Source organism: Herpailurus yagouaroundi, unplaced genomic scaffold, assembly GCF_014898765.1.
Source record: "Herpailurus yagouaroundi ecotype Mexico unplaced genomic scaffold, PumYag 162, whole genome shotgun sequence".
Taxonomy (NCBI): Eukaryota; Metazoa; Chordata; class Mammalia; order Carnivora; family Felidae; genus Herpailurus; species Herpailurus yagouaroundi.
In genome coordinates, this window is record NW_024412403.1 from 58,179,284 (window position 1) to 58,200,441 (window position 21,158).

The following is a 21,158-nucleotide window of genomic DNA, read 5'->3' on the forward strand; positions in this document are numbered from 1 at the left end:
CCAAAGCAGCATAAGCCTCCTGGCACCACAGGAAATCCATTCCTCTTGTCAGAGCTGCTTCTTTGCCATTTACCCTTGGTGTCTAAGGTCTGAACATCTGAGCCTGACTTCAGGTGTACTTTTCTGCTTCCTTGACTTCCCACAGGTGAGAGATACACGAAAGGATGCAAAACCACAGAGACAGTTCAGCTCCCCTCATATCCTTGTTTGTCATGCCTCCCTTCACTTCTTCCTTCAGAACTGAATTAGGAACACACCTCTCTCCAGAAGTTTTCCTTGATGAGGCACACTCCATTCTAATCTGTCCTTCTTCACATCCTCCTTTGCATTCATATATTCCATTTGTGCTAGAAAATCTAACATGGTTTCATGCAGTATCATAACACCTGCAGGGCATTTAAGGTGGAATTTGAGATCTTTTCTGGTAACCTTTCTTGTTTTGTTCAAATAAGGACTGCAGAAGTTAGGCAGCTTGGAATAGTCACTCAGACAATTAAAGGTAAATTTAAGGCACACAAACCTCATTCTAGGACTCATTCTATTATATTACATTGTTTGACTCATTTATTCTTTCTGAAAAAGTTAGTGGCTGTGCTCTATTTTGAAGATTTGAAAAGAATCCTTTAGTCATTATTAAGCTTCTATCATTTAAATAGTCTCACACTCCACGAGGTATAAAATTTCAGGTTAAATGCAAAATTCCATGTTTCAAGTAATAATATTTTCAAATTTTTGAGAATCCTAGCATCCACAAAGCCAACAATTCCAATAACACTATTTCCTCTGAAATCCTGTTGGGGAAAATATTCAAGACATATATTTGTCCTAGATAATGTAATACACACACACACACACATACACACATACACACATACACACAGCATTAAAGAATCTTATACCCTTCCCAATCTGGAAAAATCCTAAACTGAAGTATTCTTTACCTTGACTGCACAAAAGGAGTCTGTTATCAGCCCTTTGATTGCAACAATAGCAATGACTACCAAAATTTATACAGCACTGCGTGCTGCTAGGCACTATGCTAGTCATTGGAGGGAAGAAAAAGAAAGAGAGAGGGGTGGGGAGGGGGAGAGAACGAAGAAGGAGGAGAAGAAAAATGTGGATTTGCTGGAACAGAGGGACATAGAATCAGATTTTTCATGTAATATGGAAAGCAATAGCATCAAGTCGCGCGATCTATCCATAGAGCACTCAATCAAATCTGAGGATTTAGGGAGAGGGACATTCTGGAGGTTTTCCCAGAGGAAGTCTTAAAGGATACATAAGAGAGAGGAAAGTAGGAAGGGCCTTCTAGGCCAAGCAAAGAACTAGAATAACGTGTCGTATGCTGGGAGCCATTAGCAATTTGAAGTTACTGGATTAAAGCATGTAACACGAAGAGCAATGGGAAAGAGGTTTGAGAAACAGACACAGGAAGTTCATAGAGAGCTGTTCCTCAGTGTAACAGTCTTTCCTGGAACTGATGGGAAGGAATACCCACACTCGTCTCTTAGTTACCTTATAATTATTGTAAAATTGAGTTGTTATATTTTCCCAGCCTTCCATCCCCACTGCCACTTTTCCTAACAAATTGAAATGAACACATATGAGACAGAGACTAATCTTCAGATTCTTTCAGAGAGAGCTGCCTTAAAGGTGCACGCATGAAATGTTGTTAAATGAAAGACCTGCTCAGAAAGACATGAAAATATGAGCGAATATTCCTAAGAGCAGAAGTGACTACATGTCTCCCACATGGAGAAACCAATTTCACCCTAGTGAACATAATGGTAAATACTTGTTTTTGGTCATGAACGTGGCAAGGTCATGCTTTTCCAGTTGCTTTTTCAATAAACAAATGGCAGCCAAAGCTTTTGAAAAGTATAGAGTTTCCCCCTAAATTATGAGGCAGCCAGGCCACACGGGAGCCCTCTGTTCTTGATCCCCTTCCAGGCCTATTGACTGTTTTCAGCCTTTGCAAAATGTAGAATTAACAAAACCCAAATCAAGCTGCTCCACAGCACACGCCTGATCTCAAGTGGTCTACAGTTTCTTTTCACTCAAATACGATGGCTCCTTTCAAATCCTCTACTCCATGTAACACATGCAACCACAAGTGACATCCTGTGTTCACTTCTTTGGCTTTCCTGAGGAGCGTGCTCTGTTCTGGGCCTGCTGGGCTAACTAAATACATTTCCCTTCTAAAGGCCACCTTTTTTCTAAGCTCCAAGATTTATCCCAGTCAGCATCTGTCAACTTCCGAGTATTTGTGTGTGTTTAGGGCTGTGCTGGGATGGAGAGATACACCAGTGAAAGAGGGATTCCCAGCGCCGCTCTCACCGAGTTCATGATCAGGTTCGGGAAGACAAGACTAACACACACAAGCGACGACTGAAAACAATTGGAGACAGGGTATAATTAAGTGCTGAATGGAATACTGACTATAAGTGCACAATTCTTCACTAATTACCAATTGCTTCAAGGAATTAATACTTAACTGCGGGGATTTCAATCACAATTTCTCTATAAGCATTAATTCTTGTAACCAGCAATTCGATTCGTTTCAAAGAGTTACAAACATACCCTAGTTTTAGCCCATTATCAGCATTGTTCTCAGAAATGTTTTTTCCATTAAGCAATTAATTTAAATCCTGATTGTTCTGACCTCCAGGGCCTTTTGGGGGGTGCTTACTCCTCAGACGTAATTTAATTTTTCAAATGAATTTTATTTTGGCTGGTACAGGAGTCTGAGCCCTGAGAGGAAGGAGTCTGCTTTCTCCCCAGAAGCAGGGAAACAAGAAACTTGGGTCCCTCATAGGCCACTCTCCCCTCCAGTGTTGGGCTTCTTGTCTTTACCCTGTTTTCCTTAATTCTCTTTTATTTCCTGTCTTTCCCCACCTTCTGCCTCCCTGTTTTGGTTCTCTTCTTCCCCCTCTTCTCCTGCCTTTGTGTTAGTCTGACAGTCCCATCTATGGGGAAACCTTCCTCTGCTGGCACCCCTCAGGATGATGGGTAATGCTAACCCTGCCTCTCTTGCCAGCATGCTGGAGATGGGCCCAGCAGGGATTGTAGCCTCAGAGAGCAAACTCAGTACATCTTTGGAATCAGCCAGCAGGGGTGCTAGAAGGACTGCAAACGTAGTTTTAAAATGTGCTTCCAGAGGCCTCATTGGTTTCTCACACCTTCCCTGAGCTTTCCTGGGCGTCTTCATGGGACCTCCCCGGGGACAGCATGCAGGGCTCTGGAAAACAACCACAGGCAGGATAACCACATCCAAACCTGCTTTTTGTTTCCCTCTGACCAGTAAAGAATTGGCAACTGGTATGCGTGACATGACACTTATCTCCTTACCTGAGTGTGGTAGAGGGTAGGAGGCCAGTGCAAGTGACTTCACTTCCCTGAGTTCCAGTTCCTCCTCTATCAGAAAGTGACGTGCACACCACAGCTTGCTGTGGGAATTAACCAGCATGATGGTATGGAGCTGGATTTCCTGGCTTCAGGTCTCAATTCTGCCTCTTCCTTGCTGGGTGACCGAAGCAAATTAGGTAACTTTCTGTGTTTCGATGTCCTCTTCTGTGCAACAGGAAGAATAAGTAATTACCTCACAGACTTCATATCTCAGGATTCAATAAGTTGAATCATGTAATATGTACACAAAACACTCAATAGATATTAACTTTTCTTATTTAAAGTTATTTGCACAGGGGCGCCTGGGTGGCGCAGTCGGTTAAGCGTCCGACTTCAGCCAGGTCACGATCTCGCGGTCCGTGAGTTCGAGCCCCGCGTCGGGCTCTGGGCTGATGGCTCAGAGCCTGGAGCCTGTTTCTGATTCTGTGTCTCCCTCTCTCTCTGCCCCTCCCCCATTCATGCTCTGTCTCTCTCTGTCCCAAAAAAATAAATAAACGTTAAAAAAAAATTTTAAAAAGAAAAAAAATAAAGTTATTTGCACATAGTAGGTCCTCTGCAAACATAACCTCTCCTTTCTGTTCATTTGTACCGAGTTAGTGGAAGGTAAAGTACCAGGAGACGGACTGTTCCACGGTGTCAACCTGGAAATGTGACGTCTTGTGGCCAGAGCTAGATAAATTCCAGCCCTGCTGTACCATTCAAAACCCCTATTTTACCGTCAGTAGAAGAATACGTTCTATATAATCTGATAAACCTCAGCAATATGCGCTGAAGGATTCCTGAATAGAGCCCTGAAAACATTCAAAAGTGGTCAAAACAGGACAAGCCGAGTGCCACCATCAAAAGCATTTTTGTGGTAGACCATGCTCCATAAGCTCTTCCACACACTATACAATTAGGAAATGTTGATCTGATAAAAATAAAAATACCCAAGAATGCTCTAACCATTTAGAAGGTGAATGTGGAGCCAAATGGATTTGGAAAGGCTCTGCCATTAGGCCACTTTCTGCCAAGTCAATAGAAAATACAATTGGGGAAATGGATGAATAAAGATAGTTTTTCTCTTAACATACAGCCCTACCATAGTTGTCAGCATTTCTCTCCTTCTACCTAAGAGAGTTCACAAGTGCTTTTGACTATGAGCACATTATTAGATCAACCAAACTGATGTTAGGGATCAAAAGGACAACTCCTAGCAAGTCTCCCATCTTCTAATTACTAAAGTTCAGAGGAGCAATTTCTTTCCAAAATCAAATTCTTCAAGAGCTAAATGACTTAGACGATGATGATGGTGATGATGAGGCTGATAGTGATGGCTGAAACATATTGAGTGCTTGCTATAACTGTCCAAAACATATTACATTTACTATCTCACCTAATCTACTCATATGACCTCATTTCATCCTACCAAAACCTAATACACAGAACCTATACTTATTTCCATTTTACTAATGAAGTTGTTCAGAGAATTAAGGGTCAAGCAGCCAGAAGGATGATCCCTGCTAGTAAGAAAGCAGACAAGGTAGGGACACCTGGGTGGCTCAGTCGGTTAAGCATTCAACTTCAGCTCAGGTCATGATCTCACGGCTTGTGAGTTCCAGTCCCACGTCAGGCTCTGTGCTAACAGCTCGGAGCCTGGAGCCTACTACAGATTCTGTGTCTTCCTCTCTCTCTCTCTGCTCCTGCCCCACTCATGCTCTGTCCCTCTGTCTTTCAAAAATAAATAAACATTACAATTTTTTTTTAAATAAAGAAGGCAGACAAGGCAAACCCAAAAGCACTTGGCAATGCACTTGGAAAGCAGTTGAATTAGGTCGAGTTTTGTCACTAGCAAGAGCTATCCATAGTATAAAAATCTGAACACTCATTAATTTTTATGGTAGTGATATTGACTTTAAATACCAACTACCTCCTTATTTGCAAAGTCATAAATTCTGCTCCTAGGAGCCAAAGACTAAGAAAGCTCACAAGCTACTACAAACATCTAGTTTCATTTGTGCTGCACCGGTTCCTTCCAATTCAATTTATAAACCAGGAACACTTTCACAATAGAAAAGATCAGAATACAACTTAATCGTTCCTTTCCTTTCACAAAAAAACAAGTGACCAGGAGGCTGGCCAGTTTATACAACAGGTACCATGGCCTTCAAATTCCTAACAGCCTTCTGCTTATCAAGAAAGTTAATTATTATCAAACCCCTAGCTCTCAAAAGGAGGCCAAAAGTCACCTTGCTCCAAAGCTGTTGCCAGGTAAAATAACATAGGAGAAAAATGGCAATTTTATTCTGAACCAAACTCTTGATGCTCTATAATAACGCAGATAAATTTAGGAAACCAGATAAAATTTGTAAGAAAAGTTGCTACATGGGGCTGGGAGTGGGAAGGAAGGAGATGGTGGAGAGTAAATTACTTAAGAACCACAAAGAAAGATAATGCAAGGCAGATGATCAGCTATTTCTAAGACCAAATGATAGAGCTTGAGTAATGTATGTTAGAACACTGCTTAATGAAGAGCTAATCTAATAAGATCGATTGCTCTCTTACTGTGCCTAGAATCTTAAAAGCTACCCAGGCAGTGTCTGAAGGAGAAATGCCTGCCCATACAAGATCTGAATGCTTTGGAATTAATGTCTTGCGGAATCCCTTCCATTCCCAGAACCAATCTAGAGCATAGGATGAAAATATAGTCCACCGGTCTACATATGCAAGGGTATGAAAAGGGAGAGAAAGAAGAGAGGGAAAGAGAGGAGATAATAAAATAATAAATTTCAAAGAAAAACCAGTAGTCAAAATATGTTTTACTTTATAGAATCACTTGAAGAGGTTAAACCCTTGTTTGCACGGGATTTTGGAAAAATTGATTTTTTTTCCTAAAGCCAAATGGATAGTGAGTTGTGTTTTCACAGAGAAGTAATCATGGTGGCCTTTATCATTCTCATCGATGGCTCTCTTGGCTTTGAACATATGGACTGATGTGGATTTAATAGATTGTAAGGGAATTCTAATTTATAAGCCAAATTTGTTCAGATGAATTAGGAAAAATAAAATTCTGCAGAAATATTTCTCAATGCAGTTGAGCCAAAAACAGAATTTGTGGTGACTGATAACATACATAAAGATTTTACTATAAAGCACTGATTGCATAAGCCACACTCAAAAGAAAAAGAAAAGAAAAGAAAAAGAAAAAGCCATTTTAATTGATGCATAGAAGCATATCATAACATACAGGAATAGTGTCACATATAACTTACATTTCCAAAGCATGATAAATAATTGTTTTCTGGTAAAAAGATCAGTAGAATGTAGATTGGGTTTGCAGCAAGGTCAGTTCCCTGAATGACATGGAAAGTGTATGTAGCACATACCATACTTCTTGAAACAAAGGCAATGCCTCTTTGAAATCTACAGCTTCCTGTTATCTCCTTTTGCAACAGTGATTACATTTGGGTTTTACATTATGGGTGCAATGAAGCTGGAATTTACTGCCTGAATAATAGATCAAAGCAAATCAGAAGATAATTAGTTGATAGAGCAAAGGGCTGCTTATCTGAATCACTTGGTTCATGAAACATAAAGGAACACGAAACCTTTGACTTAAGCGTTTGAAATAAAGAGGAAAACTCTACCAAGCACAGTTTATCAGTAGAAAGGAAATCAACTACATCTATTCTTTTCTCTTGAAAAATAGTTCCCTTTCTTCCTTGATACTAAACTTCCTAATCTGAGAATCCATTTCCCCTTTCAGTATATGTTTCTCTGGAGGATGCATATTCATTTTCTAGATATTAGATACCCTATTTACCACAGCCTGTAGCCTGCAGACGTTTTCTGTACAGGCTTTTTCCCCTCCCCTTTCAGTGAAGAATTTTATAGTGAAAATTACTGATGAAGGAAGTGAGTGACAGACCCCTGATGGGCAGCCTGTGATCACTACGCATTTAGATTTTACATTATTATTATTTAGCATATTAAGTGCCTGCTCTATCATCATCGTGGGTGACTTCTCAGGGAGTAGCAGAGCATTCAGCTCGAGGAGGACAGAGTTTAATATTAGGTTGAAAATGGTTAACAACAGGCTGAAGGTCTAACGAAAACACATTTAGAAAGTCAACCAGAGGGATTTTTATTTTAATGAAAAAGAATAATGAAAATCCCTCTGCAGGGAGAGCAAATTTGACAAGGTTATTTAAACATATATGTGGGCTTTAATGTTTCAAAAGAGGTTTTTAAAAATAATGGGATTTAATCTAATTTGTGAGTTTGGGCCAGAGCCTCTGGGTGGCCATAAGATAGTTTTGGAAAGCAAGACTCCTTTGCCATGTGTGAGTTTAGAATAGATGCGAGGATGCTTAAGTTGGATGGGGACTTAGAGATGATCTAACCTAGCCGCTTCATTCACTGGGCAAGACTCCGAACCTAAAAAGGTGGAATGAGTTCCCATGCAGGTGGTAAGGTGACAGAGCTACACTAATAGTGACCCGATAATGAGGAGTTAGGCAGACCACGTCTGTGAGTAACTTTGCATTCTCTGTCTATAATCCACAGCGGACCGTGAGCAAATATTGTCAGTTTACAGATAAAGAAATGCAAACTCAGAGGAAACACCTAACTTACCAACCTTCGCACAACCAGAACAAGGTGAAGCGCAGACTTAACCTGTATGATCCTGGGAGGTGCCTTCACTGCTTATTGCAGCAGAAGGCAGAGCTCTCTATGGTTTTCCACGTGGCCTTCACTCTCCAGTGCGCTGAGTCTCTGTAGATGTGGCCAGGTTCTGTCTACCAAACCTGTCCTGTTTTGAGTTACCTTCAAGCTCTTGACTTAATATCTTGAACCCACTCTAGTTCCCAGTTCAGCCCTAACTCTTCAGGTATTAGATCCTATATCCTTCAGCTCCTGCCTGGGATGGCTCCCATCCCCCTCCTCCTCCACATCCAGCTCCTGAGACCTCAGCTCAGGCCAATGCCCTGAGCTCAGAATCAACCGAGGGGCAGGTCAGATGGAAATAAAATCTACCCAATTCCAAATGGGAGAGGTCATGGAAAACGGAGTAAACGCCTAAGCCACCATCAGGGGGCGGTCAAATCTTCAGCCATGACGCACCTGCTACGTAACTTAAGAACTAAAGACAAAAGGCAAAGCTAGTTTCTCAACGTTCTAAGCAAAAGAGAAAGAAGGAGGTATAAATACCCAAGGAAGGGAGTCAGGAAGAAGGGAGAGATCAGGGACAAATCTGGCAACTCACCGACTCAGCTATCAATTGTGCCACCAGATCCTACGCTTCGTGATCTACTAACATAATACTAAGCCCTGTCCCAGGGTGGAGCAGAAGCTCTCATTTTGAGGAGGGCAGCTTCAAAAAAATGGCAGCAGGGCCCCTCTATGATCCCAGCAGTGTGGAGCTATAACAGGAGGAGGCAGGGGGCACCCGAGGCACGGCCTGAAGCATTGCCCCCCACCTCTCTCATGATGGAACAGACAGGAACTGAGACTACCTTATCCTCATCAGTCACAGTTGTGTCTGTGATTGGCTTAGTCAATTGACTTCGGGGCTGAGTCTTTTGTTCTGGTCATAGTCAATCCCTTTTGCTTCAGGCACCTTATTTCTTAAGAGCGCCAAACACACCAGGGCAGAGTTACTGTGGCTCCTGAGCCCCTTTCCTGGTCAGTGCAGTATCCCTGTGCTAGATATGCCCTCCCTCTGCTCCTTCCTCTGTATTAATGAAAGATACCCTGAGGCAGCTGTGGGCAGCTTATTCATTGCGCTGAGCTACATAAAAGCCTATAGTTCCCTGTGGTTCTGTGGATAGTGCTCTCCAGAGGCCCTGCTTCCATTCTTCTTTCATATGCAATGTTGGATTTAGTATCATCTCTGTCGTTACTTGAAAAGGCATTGGGAGAGCGGGTAGCGTGTCAGTGTGGATCACCTGATCTAGTTCAGATTCAAGGGGATCTGGTCCATGGTGGATTCCTCACTGTGCCATCCCAGTCCCACCAGGAGAGCCCATGTGACTGCCTCTCCGGTCTGCAGCCTGCAAGTGAGACCGGTTGCAGATAGTCAGCATGGAAAGGACAAACTCCCCTACACTCGCTCCTCATCAGTGCCATCTGTGTGGAGAGAATCATGGTTTTCTAATTTTCCTCCATTATATCCTGAGTCCACCCTTTACTATCACTATTAGATTGCAAGAGCCTTTTAACCTCTTTCAGTCTCAGTTTTGTTATCTCTGAAACTGTATATACCTCGAAGCTTTGTTGTGAAGAATGATTGAGTAGCTGTGGTTCCAACTCTGAGGTTCCCTAGGGTAGCAGTAATAAATCAGGGTTATCCAGAAAAACAGAACCAATTGGATAATATGCATATCAAACTTATTAATTTATTGTAAGGAATTGGCTCCCATGAATATGGAGGCCAGGATGCCCCGAGATCTGCAAAGTGGGTCGGCAAGCTGGAGACTTGGGAGAGCTGATGGTGTGGCTCCAGTCTGAGTCCAAAGGCCTGGAACCAGAAGAGATGATTGCGTGGTTCCAGTCCAAAGGCTGTCAGACTCAAGGCCCAGGAAGAGACGGGGTTCCAATTCAAGTCTAAAAGCAGGAAAAAGCTGCTGCCCCAGTTAAAAAGGCAATCAGGCAGAAAAAAAAATTTCTGTTGCTCAGAGGAGGGTCAGCCTTTTTATTCTATTGAGGCTTTCAACTGATTGGATGAAGCTCACCCACGTTGGAGAGGGCTAACTGCTTTACTCAGTCTACCTACTTCAGTGTTACTCTCATCCAGAAACATTTTTGCAGAAACTCAGAATAACATCGTATCAAATATGTGGGCACCCTGTGGCCCAGTTAAGCTAACACTTAAAATTGACCATCACACCTAATAAATTCAAACATGCTAAATCTTAGCCAGTTTAGGCCAGCAAGTGCATGGGAATAAATTCACACATGTATCAATCTGGTCTTTATGATGAATTTTTATGTCGGGTAGATCACACAATATATTTTGTAACCCAAACACACAATCTATGTGCCTGAAAACTGCCATTAATGTGGCACATATCATAAAAATATGAGAGCTCCAAAGGACTTTAAGAAACACAACTTGATAAAACACAACTTGATAAAATTTTCATTCTTGGGTAAGTAGATTAAGAATCAGATTAAGGGCAAGCCAGTATGTCTATAGCATAAGGTTTTATAAAATAAAAATTAAAAAAAAAACTCTAAAAAAAAGAGAAGGAAAAAAGATCTGCCTCTAATCTATTAAATTCCCTCTATTTTAAATAAGATATACCTATATAAGGGACCAAATAATTATATTTGCTCAGTTTTTCACAAAGCTTTTTGATAAGCTTCCTTATAACAGATTACTAAAGGAAAGAAGTCACCGGAGGGTAAAGGTCAGGATACTGTCAGTTGCTGTGAAAGTCATAGCAGCAGTCTTTGTGAACAGAAGTGGCCAGGAATGAAGTTAATAATTAGACACCAGGCGTCCAGCTTTGGTTCTGACATTGTGCAATACAACATATTTAATGTGAAGGAGTTGAAACTTAGGAGGTCACTTGGTAGGGACATAGAGTCTGATTGCTTAATCTGCCAATGACTCTGCTTTTGCTAAGTGGAGAAAATCAGAACCATGAAAAGTTATCACAGAGCTTCGGTGCTTTGGGATTTTAGCAAAAATGAAAGCACTAGAAAGTCAACTTACACCAATAGTCAAAGCATAAATTAAGTCAAATTTCTCTGAGATTTTTTTCCTAATGTTTATTTCTTTATTTTTTTAATTTTTTTTTAACATTTATTTATTTATTTTGAGAGAGAGAGATAGAGCACGAGCAAGGGAGGGGCAGAGAGAGACACACACACACACACACAGAATCCAAAGCAGGCTCCAGGCTCCAAGCTGGCAGCACAGAGCCTGATGCAGGGCTTTAACTCACCAACTGCAAGATCATGGGCTGAGCTGAAGTTGGATGCTTAACCGACTGAGACACTCAGGTGCCCTATTTATTTATTTATGTATTTATTCAGAGCATGTACAAGTAGGGAGGGGGTGAGAGGGAGAGAGAGAGAGAGAGAGAGAGAGAGAGAGAGAGAATCCCAAGCAGTTTCCATGCTGTCAGCACGAACTGTGAGATCATGACCAGAGCCAAAATCAATAGTTGGATGCTTAACTGATTGAGCCACCCAGGCACCCCTGAAATCTCTTTTGAGAAGTGGACTGGTTAAAAGAATATCTCATTTCTACATGAATGGACAAGAGATAAGACAAGAATGCAGTTGTAACATAAGCCAGTTGTTCAAATAAGAAATTTAACAGGTTACTTATGAATGTCTATAAAATTATGGTAACAAAGACAATTGTTTGTTGATCTTAAAAGGATTAAATAATTTTTGGTTTCAATCTGAAGAAGGAGTCACTTTGAAGATGGATTCAGGGAGAAGGGAAATAATTCCATGATACTGAGAAACAAAATCTTTGGCATAACACCATACTGAATTGAAGTTACTCAGTGATTGGTGGATATTATCATTAGCCTGCGTTGCTCTGGGCCTTAGAAGCCAGTGACCCAAAAGAACATGCATCAGCATTGATAGACAGATTTCCATAGCTAATATTCCACACTCACAACACTGCCTCCAAATATCAGGGTTTCCTGGGGTGGTGCATGTAAGACCAGCATTGTTCCTTTCCTGTTTCTGTATCTGGATCCCCTGTGATATCTTCTACATAAGAGCCAGGAGAAAAGCCCACCTCACAACAGGACTGGTGCCTGGATGCTGCATGAGAAACCTCTATGCCTAATATCTCCTCAGTACTTCTAAAACTCTTTAACCCTGATGAACTTCTGCCACCCCATGAGTCTTTACAGAAGATTGCATTTTCCAAAATTGGTCACAGCATAGCTTTTGGTCCAGTGTGCTCTTCCATGATTTTGCCACTCCCCCATCAAGAAGTAGATTCTGCATGAATCTACTCCTTGAACCTGGGTAGCTTATGGATGTCTCGAACAATAGAGTAAGGCAGAAGCAATACTGTGTGACTTCCAACCCTAGATCACAGAAAGGACATAGCTTTCTCCCGGCTCTCTTGGCTCTTTAGGATTTGGGCACTTGGAACCCAGCCACCATGTTGTGAGGAAGCACAAGCTACATGGAGAGGCCATGTGTTTCCACCAGCATCCTTAGCTAAGGTTTCAGCCTACCACCAGCATCAATTCTAAGATGTGTGAAAAGAGACACCTTCAGACCACACCAACGCCCAGCTTCAGAGGTGCTCCAACACCTACTTGAGCAGCAATGAGTTATTCCTGCCAAACCCTGCTCAAGTTGCCAAAAAAGTTGAGTAAAGGAAATGCCATCATTGCCTTAAACCACTATTTGGGGGTTGGTTTGTTATGCAGCGCTACGTAGCTGAAACAATCCTCCTTCGTTAGACTCACACATATTTCAACACAGAACTGAGGTGAATACCAACGTCCCCAACTCTATGTGGACATTTGGACATGAATTCCAAGCATATGCCTGCCCAAGTACTAGACATCCCTGCATGATAACATGCCTTTCAGCTTCTGCTGTAGATATCTCTAAATAAGAAGCAGCTGAAGAGCCTTGGCCAAGCACCACACTGCCATTCTCACTGTTTCTCTGCAAGGAGCATTAACCCTAAATTCCCTCCTAGCAGATTATCTCCTGCCTGCACTTTGAGTCATGTCAATAGATGCCTGGAGATTGGGGGTTGGAGTGAGTCAGTGGCCCAAACTTTCAGATGGAATAACCAGATTGACTCAAAAGCCACTTCTACTATTTTTTACAAACCACCTCTGCAAAAGAAACCTTCTGAGAGGCTGTGATTTCATTCTTGTTGTGTCATTTTACATGGAGTGAACCATGTAAAAAAAGTGACCAAGAAATAAAAATATAAATAAAAGGAATCTGTGAGAAACTTTCTGGTCAGAAATATACTTGATGAAGTTTATAGGACTATCATAGTAGAAAATTCAGAAATTGTATTAGCCCTTAGAAAGTTCCCATGCTACCAAGCTAACTCTTAAGTGAGGTGAGGTAGGAGAACTGTAGAAAAAAACTCTATGCTTTAAGAAAAACATCGGCTAGAGGACAATTGAGATCTGAGGGGTGCCTGGGTGGCTCAGTCAGTTGAGCGTCCAACTTCAGCTCAGGTCATGATCTCGGGGTTTGTGAGTTCCAGCCCTGCATCAGGCTCTCTGCTGTCAGCACGGAGTCCACTTAGATCCTCTGTCCCCCTCTCTCTGCACCTCCCCGGCTCACGTTTTCTCTCTCTCTCTCTCTCTCTCTCTCTCAAAAACAAATAAACATTAAAAAAAGAAGCTAAAAGAATATTTCAAATAAGAGAACAAAGAGTGAACAAATCTCTTGCTGAGAAAGGAATGGGACCTAAAATCAAGTGAGAGCTCTGTATAACCCTTTGTCCCACCCTGTAAGATTGTGTATGCCTTTTATAGAAGAGGACTCTCAAGTTGCATTCAAGTTAATGGAGATATTCAGAATTTGAAGTAGGTACAGTAATTTTATTTTCCTTTTTGTTACCCTAATTCTACTAAAATAATACAAATTGAACAGTTACAGATTTATATTCAAAAGGAATACCAATTTGAAAAACATACATAAATATAATGCTTTATAATGTCTCATGAGTCCATTTAATAGTTTCATTTGAAGCTATATTTGCCCTTATAACTCCAAAAAATATTTTTTTTAATTTTAATATCTAATTACAGCTAATAATAACTGTAGCTTCCAGCTATATAGAGCTCAATGGAGAAAGTTGCCATACTAATCGCTGACAATATCTTACTTCAACTTCACAATTATCCTTTGAGGTAAATATTATTATTATTTATTATCTGTAGACCAAAAAAATTTAAATAACTTGCCCAGTGCCTACAGTTGGTAGAACTGCTCATACAAGGCAAATCTGCCTGGTCCAAAAACCTACGTTCTAGAGTCCTGCAATAACATCCTCCCACATACAGTCATGTGAACTGTAGCATCGAAACTTCTGTTTTAAAATGTCCTTCCCACTAGTTTAGGGTTAAGAAGACACTAGGGCTGAATCTGATTCTGATTTTTCCAGTTCTTGCACTCTCTCCCTCGCAGAAAAGAAGTCAGTTCTCTTCTCTCTCCCTTGTGACAGCCACACAACATTCTGCCTCAGTGGTCTTGATTTTCCTGGATCACAGGAATGTGATCTAGAACTCAAGATTTAAGGAGTGTCGAAAAGAGGAATTAATTATTGAGGGAAAACAATACTATCACTTCCATGACAATTCTTACCACAACCACACACTTCAAAACTCTAAGAAACTCCAAACTTCTCTTTTGTTGTTTTTTTTTTTTAATTTTCTTAAGAAAATATTCAAAATACATGCAAGCCAATGCAATGACACTGTGTTTTACTTTCCTCTTATTTAAAAGGTCAGGGAGGAGTGCCTAGGTGGTTCAGTCGATTAAGCATTGGACACTCTAAGTGGCTGGGCTCAGGTCATGATCTCATGGTTTGTGCCAGCACAGACCCTGCTTGGAATACTCTCTCTCTCTCTCTCTCTGCCCCTCCCCTGCTCATCAAAACAAATAAATAAACGTGTTTTTTTTTTAAGTTCAGGGAATTTGGCTTTTAGAAAAAGAAGTAATAGTAGGCACATTCCAAACATAGAAACATCTAACGGGTTTGGGTAGAAAAGACATTCTAGTCTGTTGAACACTCAGCTACAAAATCACTAATGTCAGCCTTCCATGATCATCAGTGCCAGAGACTTGAAATTAACGCAAATGTGCATTTCACACATTATCAAGGTAACCATTGGGTCTTCCTCTTGTCTATTAGCCAGAACAATTCATCCTTAATATACCATATATTTTTATGATTGAAAATTATATTAGTTAATGTACTCTCAGGCAACATTTGTAGGATGGCTGCTTTAATCATTAAGATACAACTAAGAATGGAAATTCACACATAAAATAATATTATCAAGCAACCTGTACAGATTTTCCAGGGGATGTGACTGAGGTTGACTGTTTACAGAGAGTGACCATAATCTTTCCTATGAACCTTTACTATACAGCCTTGCAGCTCTTTCCATCAAGAGAAGTCTCCTGTTCCCTCTCCCCTTGTGACTATATTGGATTTATGGTTTCTTTGACCAATAAAATGTGGCGAAAGTCATGCTATGCTGATTCCAAACCTATGCCACAAACAGCCTGGAAGCTTCCACCTTAACTCTTAAAACACGGCACTGTGGGGGTGCCTGGGTGGCTCAGTCGGTTAAGCGTCCGACTTCGGCTCAGGTCACGATCTCACGGTCCGTGAGTTCAAGCCCTACGTCAGGCTCTGTGCTGACAGCTCAGAGCCTGGAGCCTGTTTCAGATTCTGTATCTTCCTCTCTCTCTGACCCTCCCCTGTTCATACTCTGTCTCTCTCTGTCTCAAAAATAAATAAACATAAAAAAAACAAACAAACAAACAAAAAAAAAAAAAACACGGCACTGTGAAAAATAGCCCAGGCTAGACTACAAAATAATGAGAGACCCTATGGATAGAAAGGCCTCAGACTTCAGCCATCTCAGGCATATGAATGAGGATACAGTAGGTTCTCCAACTCCATCAGGTGACCTTTAAAATGAACGAAAAGCATGAGTGATGCCAGGCAAGAGCAGCAGGCCCTAGACTTGTGAAGCATAATAAAACATTGTTTTAACCCACTAAATTTTGAGATGGTTTATTATCCAGCAATAGATAATCGGCACAGTGGGTTAAATTAATGCAACAGTAAATTTGGCTCTTGTTTCCCTAACACCCAAATACCATTAATTAAAAGTGCTTTTTCAAGTTTGTTTGTTTTTTTTTTTTATGTTTATTTATTTTTGAGAGAGAGACAGAGCACAAGTGGGGACGGGCAGAGAAAGAGGGAGACACAGAATCTGAGGCAGGCTCCAGGCTCCGAGCTGTCAGCACAGAGCCCAACACAGGGCTCGAACTCACAAGCTATGAGACGATGACCTGAGCCAAAGTCGGATGCCCAACAGACTGAGCCACCCAGGTGCCCCAAGAGTGCTATTCAAAGTTTAATCATGTCACGAATAGTCTCCCAAATTAGTAGATATGTTTATGTTGCATGGTCAATCAGCATTCTTGTTCAATGTTAGATAAAGACCAGGTATTAGACCTTACTCCTATCAATAATTAATAAAGAAATACCATTTTTTACTTTAGTTCTATATTGATTGTCTTCCCTAAAAGAATTAATTTATTGCTTAACACCATGTTTTGGCTTTGACAAAATTATTTTTTCCTCTCAAACACAAATGTCAGATTTCCCCACATCCTTTCAGTGGATGAAAGGGAGACCCTTTATCCTTTTAAATCCCTCCTAAGCTTATTTAAAATTTTTTTTTCAACGTTTATTTTATTTTTGGGACAGAGAGAGACAGAGCATGAACGGGGGAGGGGCAGAGAGAGAGGGAGACACAAAATCGGAAACAGGCTCCAGGCTCTGAGCCATCAGCCCAGAGCCTGACGCGGGGCTCGAACTCACGGACCGCGAGATCGTGACCTGGCTGAAGTCGGACACTTAACCGACTGCGCCACCCAGGCGCCACCCAGGTGTCCCCCATCCTAAGCTTAAAAGCTTTGACTCAAACACCAGAGAGGGTGGGATTCAAAATTCAGAACCTTTAAAATAAAGCCATGTTTCATGACAAAGGCAATAAATACTAGGGAGGAAAAAAAAAAAAAAAGACTTGTACCAAATCTAATTTACAGTCCATTCACACTTGAGCCACCAGTGTCACTTACTTAAGAACTAAACACGACCTTGAGGGGTCACTGGCTCAGTGTTTTTTAAATGGTGTTTTTAATCCACAGATTTTTTTCCCCTTTCCTTGTGCCCTATTTTTCGCAATATCACAAAAGCTAAAGAATTCCCCAGCTTGATAATGACTTGGTTAAGAAGTATTTTATTCAAATATTCAAAATTTTGGATGGGAGGGAATTGTATTTTTCTTTCATGTAATCTTTTGCAGTTGGTCAGCTGGTAAATGTTTAATGAGGAATTCTCGGGAAAAAGAAATGTGTGCGTATACATGTGTATGGAATTTTACTATGAGTTTAAGATGTATAGCACACGATTTTCAAAAAAATAAGAACATATTAAATACTATTTATTACACATTCCATGTCGCCAGTTGATTCTCATGGAATGTTTTCAGTGATTTTTGCCAGTCTTTTATGCATAGTCAACCTCTAGGGCAATTCAACCATGACTGGACAAATGGAATTGCATCCCGATCCAGGGATTTTTTTTTTTCCCCAATAACCTTATTGTCATTATTGTGATACGTGATGTGCGGTGAAGCCAATTCTCACTTTTGTGCAAAAATATTGGCCCTACCTTTAAGGTAAACTGAAACTTCTGTCAGCCTCAGCACTAGACACGAAATACTTTGAACTCTAGTCTTCATTATTAACATTTTCTTCCTTGCTATCTTAAGTCTTGACAATCAAAAAAACAAAAACAAAAAACAAAAAACTAATAAACCAAGATTTTATCATAGCATTTGCTGACTTCCATGGGAGAGATACTTTCACCGCGACGGTTCTCCAGTGACCAACATGACATCATTAGTTCAGGTTTGGAAAGAATTGTGCAGTGCACAGCGTTAACTACCATTTCTACGTTTGAAGGGTATAAATAAACTTAAGATGGCAGTGAAATAATCAGAAAGCAGTGTGGCTTGATAATTTATTACCTTTGTTTTGGGTATAATGTATTTAATTTTAACTATATAATTTCATTTTAAGTAATGAAATTGTGATTAACAGCTGATTTGTAAAGTCTGGTGAACCTGTACCAGCTGGGGTCAGTCAGCATACATTGCTAAGATGCAGTTGGGTGGACGTTGTTATTTTTGTTTTCGTCTCTAAAGAAACAAGTAATTATCATTAAGGCCACCTCTATGCTAAAGTTAGACCGATGTGGAAAGGAACACTGCCGGCAGACTAAATTCGGAGAAGAGAAATTCACGGCCTTGTAAGTGGTTATGGAAAGTTTATTACCTTAATATCTTATATTCCTATTTCCTTATTCTGTTCTTTGTGGATATGAAAAATAAATGAGTTTTGACATGCATATACAAAAATCTGTTCCATCATAAGCTTAATATCTGTTTGGCTATGATAGGTATAGCTCTTCAAATGTGGTTTCATTTGTCATTCTCCAATGTGAGAAATCCTGAAATAAGAAGATAAAGATAAGCGATTTGAATTTAGGAAGATGAATGATATTTAAAAGGGAATGGGGGAAAATGTTGAATGTATTTAACATTAAAGCATCTTTCCTGAAACCTACTCACAGCATAGGTGCAGGCAGTGCTCATTCCTCACAAACAAGCAGCCTCCAGGCTGACAGACCCACAATTTGGGAAACCCTTGAACCCTTCTCCCTCCACCTGATCAGATAAAAACCCTCCAGATTCCTGGGGCTCCGCTCCATGAGAGAGGCGGCTGAGAGGACTGCCTTCTAAACTTGAGTCCTACAGCTATGCTTAGAAGGACTTCTAAAGAATTCATTAGTACATCAGGTTACTCTCCCATTTTGCTGTTAAAGTATGCCAAGAATGCTCTTCTGTATTTACTGTATAGACTCTCAGAGGCTCCATTAAGAAAGTACATATTAAAGATTAAATTTTCCCACTTAACTCTGGCCAAGTTTCTGAGCGATGAACCAAGCACTGATTTTAGGTAAATTCCTTTATTTCATTGGCTTTATTTGGCTGCGTGTACATGGTTTCTCTGGGAACTTCTTTGAATATAAAATGCTGTCTCTGTTTGAAAGCCATTCATAGCTTTATCTTACTTTTCTGTGTTTTGATCTTTGTGTATATTGCTAACCTCCCTTCCTAGACTGTAATCTCCTTGAGAGGAGGGACAGTGCTTTATTTTTCCACACAAGGTCTTCCTGTAAAGATCTTAATGAAGTGTATTGCACAAATTATAATTGGTGCTCTGTAAATTTTGTTATAGGACCTACATAAGGTGAAGCCTGAGGTCTTTGTCTTCTATTTTAGAAGTTCACAAGACTGTGGCACCTGGGTGGCTCAGTCGGTTGGGCAACCGACTTTGGCTAAGGTCATGATCTTGCAGCTCTTGGCATTGAGCTCTGTGCTGACAGCTCGGAGCTTGGAGCCTGCTTTGGATTCTGGACCTCCCTTTCCCTCTGATCCTCCACCACTCCCTCTTTCTCTCTCTCACTCTCTTTCTCTCTCTCTCTCAAAAGTAAATAAACATTTAAAAAATTTTAATACAATAGAAGTGAACAAGACTGAAGAATACCAGACTCATTAGTTCCTTTTATGTCTAGGTAAAACAAGTGTATCAATCAAGCAAATAAATCTTGTGTTTATTTAAAAGACTTTTCCCCATAACAAATAGATTTTTTTTCTTTTAATTTGACAAGTAGCTGGATCACAGTATCAGGGACCAGAAATTTCCAGCAGGTCAGTTACACCTGTCAAAAACAAAGCTACAGGAAAGCATAAATCACCCTTAATGATAATTTAAGAGAGTGAATTTTTAAAACTTTTACATGGCGGATATTGCCATTGATTAATTCAGGACGTATTTTAGAGACTTTTAACTCTTTCCTTTTAGCTTATATTCTGAAGAAAAAGAGTGCTTTCTATACATACTTTTCTCTTATGTGAAGTTCTGAGAACACAAAGATTAGGAGAATATTGGCCCTACCTCATCAAGATAAAAAGCTTCTGCACTGCAAAGGAAACAATCAAAAAAACTAAAAGGCAACTGACAGAATGGGAAAAGACATTTGCAAACGACATGGCGGATAAAGGGCTAGTATCCAAAATCTATAAAGAACTCACCAAACTCCACACCCAAAAAACAAATAATCCAGTGAAGAAATGGGCAGAAGACATGAATAGGCACTTCTCTAAAGAAGACATCCAGATGGCCAACAGGCACATGAAAAGATGCTCAACGTCACTCCACATCAGGGAAATACAAATCAAAACCACACTGAGATACCACCTCACGCCGGTCAGAGTGGCTAAAATGAACAAATCAGGAGACTATAGGTGCTAGAGAGGATGTGGAGAAACAGGAACCCTCTTGCACTGTTGGTGGGAATGCAAACTGGTGCAGCCGCTCTGGAAAACAGTGTGGAGATTCCTCAAAAAATTAAAAATAGAACTACTCTATAACCCAGCAATAGCACTGCTGGGAATTTACCCAAGGGATACAGGAGTGCTGATGCATAGGGGCACTTGTACCCCAATGTTTATAGCAGCACTTTCAACAATGGCCAAATTATGGAAAGAGCCTAAATGTCCATCAACTGATGAATGGATAAAGAAGATGTGGTTTATATATACAATGGAATACCACTTGGCAATGAGAAAAAATGAAATCTGACCATTTGTAGCAACGTGGATAGAACTGGAGAGTATTATGTTAAGTAAAATAAGTCAGTCAGAGAAAGACAGATACCATACGTTTTCACTCGTTTGTGGACCTTGAGAAACTTAACAGAAGCCCATGGTGGAGAGGAAGGAGAAAAAAAAGTAACAAACAGAGAGGGAGGCAAACCATTAAGAGACTCTAAAATACAGAGAACAAACTAAGGTTTGATGGGGGGCAGGTGAGAGGGGAAAGTGGGTGATGGGCATTGAGGAGGGCACCTGTTGGTAGGAGCACTGGGTGTTGTA